Source organism: Pelophylax lessonae (assembly GCF_965119305.1).
Source record: "Pelophylax lessonae genome assembly, chromosome: 10".
Taxonomy (NCBI): domain Eukaryota; kingdom Metazoa; phylum Chordata; class Amphibia; order Anura; family Ranidae; genus Pelophylax; species Pelophylax lessonae.
The window spans coordinates 59,702,454-59,707,299 of record NC_138777.1 but is presented as its reverse complement, the minus strand read 5'-3'; the positions used below and the strand labels follow the sequence as shown (position 1 = coordinate 59,707,299).

At 44.7% G+C, this 4,846-nt stretch overlaps 1 long non-coding RNA gene across 1 annotated transcript; it reads left to right on the top strand.

Moving 5' to 3' along the window:
- Positions 1–2,942: 2,942 nt before the first annotated feature.
- On the top strand, positions 2,943–3,451 carry LOC309565329. The gene is made up of 2 exons (XR_014225802.1): positions 2,943–3,070; positions 3,111–3,451. It is a non-coding gene; the product is annotated as an uncharacterized lncRNA (long non-coding RNA).
- The last annotated feature ends 1,395 nt before the right edge of the window (positions 3,452–4,846 follow it).

The following is a 4,846-nucleotide window of genomic DNA, read 5'->3' as shown; positions in this document are numbered from 1 at the left end:
GAGCCGATCCAAAGATTGCTTCCCCAGGTTTCCTCTTCTTGGGTGGCTTCATTCCCTATCAAAGACCTATGAAACCGCTCTTTTGTGCATGCTCCAGGGAGAGAGACTCAAAACCTGTGTTTGGACATTGTTTGTACTGACAGGCAGACAAAGAGGAATTGACAGGACATGCATGCAAGATGGGGCTTGGCCTCATGGAAAATGTAGTCGTGAGGAGGGGGGATCAGGAGACTTTGTGCAAAAGTATAATTGCATGCTCCCCTACCAGAAGCTCAGGAAGGCTGTGTAGAATACCTGAACGCTGTGCTTGTACATGCAGCACATTGTGCAGTAAGTGTTTCTGCACTTTTTATGAATTAGACCTCATTTACATTACCACTTACACCTGTAGTCTATGAAGGGGCCTTGACTTTAAGCAGCTGGAAACACCAGGTGCTGCATGCAGGCAGCCCACTCACGTGTATGGGAATGCATTGGCTGCTTGGATACAGTCACTTGTTCCAATTTGACAGCCATGCAGGTGTGGTCCCAAGTGCATTGTGTGGCCTGCCCTCAATGTTTTCGGTATATTTTTCTAGTCAAGAGAGCATTGTGCATTAGGGATGATCGAACTTTTCAAAAGTTCGGTTCGGCCAGAACATCCGAACTTCCCGAAAGTTCGGCCCGGATTTCAGAACCCCATTGAAATCAATAGGACCCGAATTTCGGTAATCAAAAAACACCATTTTGAAGCCCTAAAACCCAATAAATGCCCCTAAAAAGTGCCTAGGGTTCTGGGTCATACCCCAGGGACTATTAATCACACAAAAAAAAGTTCTTAAAAATTTTAATTTTTGATAGAGAGACGATTATTGAAAAAAATTAAAAAAAAAAAAAAAATTCTTTGGATTTAGTATCTGGGGCGTCTAAAAAGTGTACCTGTGAAGTTTCAGCTCTGTAGCATGTCCAGAACCATAAAAAAAAGATAATTTGTATTAGGTCACTTATAGAACAGGATAGTGGCTTCTCTCTTTTCACACCTTGCCGGTTTAGTAGCAAGCGTTTTTTTGGGCATTTTTTGGGGTCTTTTGAGGCAGGCAAAACATCTGAACTTGTGTATACGGGTATATATACACACATACTTATATGTATATATACATCTAGACATATATAGGTGTGATAGTGGCAGAAATATATGCTTGCGCTAATGAAATCATTTACCGTATATACTCGAGTATAAGCCGAGTTTTTCAGCACATTTTTTTGTGCTGAAAACGTCCCCCTCGGCTTATACCCGAGTCAAGAAAAAAAAAAAAGTTCCCGGCCGCTCCGACGTGCTTGAGTTTTAAAAATGGCGCCGCCCGGCGCATTCATGTCATTGCGCACGCGCCGCCGCCGCTCGTGTAATTTCGGCTATTCCCGTCGCCGCTCGGGAGAGGCCGGGAATAGCCGAAAGTATACGAGCGGCGGCGGCGCGTGCGCAATGACGTGTGGGGGCCGGGCGGCGCCATTTTTAAAATGAAGGCGCCTCTGGAACAGGTAAGGGAAACTGCTGCACTACCTGCCATTCTGCAGGGCTGCGGGTAAACTACAAGGGATGCAGTGCTGCGGGCATGGGCCACCTGTACCATGCCCACAGCACTGCATCTCCTGTAGTATGCCCACAACCCCGGATCCTCTTGTACCATGCCAGTCACCCTGCATTATCCTGCACCATGCCAGTACCCTGCATTCTCCTGCACCATGCCAGTCACCCTGCATTCTCCTGCACCATGCCAGTACCCTGCATTCTCCTGCACCATGCCAGTACCCTGCATTCTCCTGCACCATGCCAGTACCCTGCATTCTCCTGCACCATGCCAGTACCCTGCATTCTCCTGCACCATAACAGTCACCCTGCATTCTCCTGCACCATGCCAGTACCCTGCATTCTCCTGCACCATGCCCGCCGCCCTGCATTCTCCTGTACCCTGCCAGCCACCCTGCATTCTCCTGCACCATGCCAGCCACCCTGCATTCTCTTGTACCATGCCAGTCACCCTGCATTCTCCTGTACCATGCCAGTACCCTGCATTCTCCTGTACCATGCCCGCCGCCCTGCATTCTCCTGCACCATGCCCGCCGCCCTGCATTCTCACCCTAGGCTTATACTCGAGTCAATCATTTTTCCCATCTTTTTGTGGTAAAAGTAGGGGCCTCGGCTTATACTCGGGTCGGCTTATACTCAAGTATATACGGTACACTAATATGGCTCTGCTCCTATAACACCTATATATGTGTAAGTGTAAAATACATATAAGTATGTGTGTATATATACCACTATACACAAGTTCAGATGTTTTGCCTGCCTCCAAAGAACCCCAAAAAATGCCCAAAAAAACACTAGCGCCAAAAAAAACGCCCAGGTGTGTTGTTGCAGGCATTTTTTTGGGGTTTTTGGAGGCAGGCAAAACATCTGAACTTGTGTATAGTGGTATATATACACACATACTTATATGTATTTTACACTTACACATATATAGGTGTTATAGGAGCGGAGCCATATTAGTGTAAATGATTTCATTAGCGCAAGCATATATTTCTGCCACTATCACACCTATATATGTCTAGGTGTATATATACATATAAGTATGTGTGTATATATACCCGTATACACAAGTTCAGATGTTTTGCCTGCCTCCAAAAACCCAAAATAAATGCCTGCAACAACACACCTGGGCGTTTTTTTTTTTTTTTGGCGCTAGCGTTTTTTTTGGGCATTTTTTTGGGTTCTTTGGAGGCAGGCAAAACATCTGAACTTGTGTATACGGGTATTTATACACACATACTTATATGTATATATACACCTAGACATATATAGGTGTGATAGTAGCAGAAATATGTGCTTGCGCTAATGAAATCATTTACACTAATATGGCTCTGCTCCTATAACACCTATATATGTGTAAGTGTAAAATACATATAAGCAGGGCTTTTTTCAGCGGGAACGCGGGGAAACGCAGTTCCGGCACCTCCTAAACTGAATGTATGTAATGGCAAGGGTTGCTGGAGAATCTATTGATGCTGGAGGGGATCTTTTATTGCTGGGGAGGTCTATTGTTGCTGGTAGGGGAGCTATTGTTGCTGGGGAGGTCTATTGTTGCTGGTAGGGGAGCTATTGTTGCTGAGGTTGGTCTTACGTTGCAGGGGGTCAATCACTGCTGGGAGAGATCTACTGTTGAGGTGGGGATCTGATATTGCAGGCTGCTGAATGGTCTATTGATGCTGGCTGTTGGGTGTCCAGTGTTGCTAAATCTATTTTACTGCCTTTCTTGTTATCATTAACAAATTCCATACAAAATACTTAGCACCACAAAATGATACTTGGTTCTGTATTCTCTAAAAGGGGCGGTACTGAGAGGAGGGTAGGGGGTGGAACCAAGGGACGTTGCTTGGAGGTGGGTAGGGGGCGGAGTCAAAGGGTGACTCAGAAGGGAGGAGTTCCTGCACCTATTCTGTGAGAAAAAAAGCCCTGCATATAAGTATGTGTGTATATATACCACTATACACAAGTTCAGATGTTTTGCCTGCCTCCAAAGAACCCCAAAAAATGCCCAAAAAAACGCTAGCGCCAAAAAAAACGCCCAGGTGTGTTGTTGCAGGCATTTTTTTGGGGTTTTTGGAGGCAGGCAAAACATCTGAACTTGTGTATAGTGGTATATATACACACATACTTATATGTATTTTACACTTACACATATATAGGTGTTATAGGAGCGGAGCCATATTAGTGTAAATGATTTCATTAGCGCAAGCCCTTTCACACCTATATATGTGCAGGTGTATATATACATACATGGGTGTGTATATATACCCCCTATACACATGTTCAGATGTCATGCCTGACTCCAAACATGTGCTCAAAAAATCCCTATAGACGTCTGCAGCCAAAAAGCAAGCTGCAGCGAATGTGACTTCAGAGAAACTATCTTTTCTCTATAGCGGTCACCCTGATATGGAAGGGTTTGGTCACCCTGCCATAGCAGTCAGTGTCAGTTCACTCTACACTACACTACACTACGGTCACCCTGATATGGAAGGGTTTGGTCACCCTGCCATAGCAGTCAGTGTCAGTTCACTCTACACTACACTACACTACGGTCACCCTGATATGGAAGGGTTTGGTCACCCTGCCATAGCAGTCAGTTCACCCTACACTACATTACGGTCACCCTGGCACTTAACACTTTCCCTACAGAAACTAAATTTTTGCATCTAACTAAAGTGTAAAAGAGCACCCTAACTACACTAGATATCCCTTTCCTCACACTAATAAATGCTAAATTACACTTTTAAAGTAGAATTAACAGAACTGCTTCCACTCTCTTCCATGTCCCTGTATTACAATGCTAGGAATTTGGCGGGGGCTATCTTATATACTTGGGGGCATATTCACTAATGATTGGCCTAGGGACCCCCTAGTCACTCCAATCACATTCCTAGCATTCTCCTGCCCCCTCAATTGGCTTTTGCTAATGGTTCTGGTCCAATCACAGGCTTTTAAAGCCCATTTCCTGGCCCATTGCATTTTGGTCGGTTCTGGTTGCCGAATTCCGAACTTTTTCAGCAATAAGTTCTAATTTCGGCCGAACCTCGAACAGTCAATGTTCGGGTCGAACCGATGGTCGACCCGAACCGTTCGATCATCCCTAGTGTGCATGGAGTTTGGCTGTTCAGCAAAGATCTGAAGGGTGAGAGGTTGTGTCCCTACAGTGAGTAAATTAGAAATTAAAAAAAAAACTTAATTAAAACAGAGCACAATATAATAAAGGAATAAGGGAAATAGAAAAGTTTTGAAAACTTGCTACTACTAAAATGGGGAAAAGGG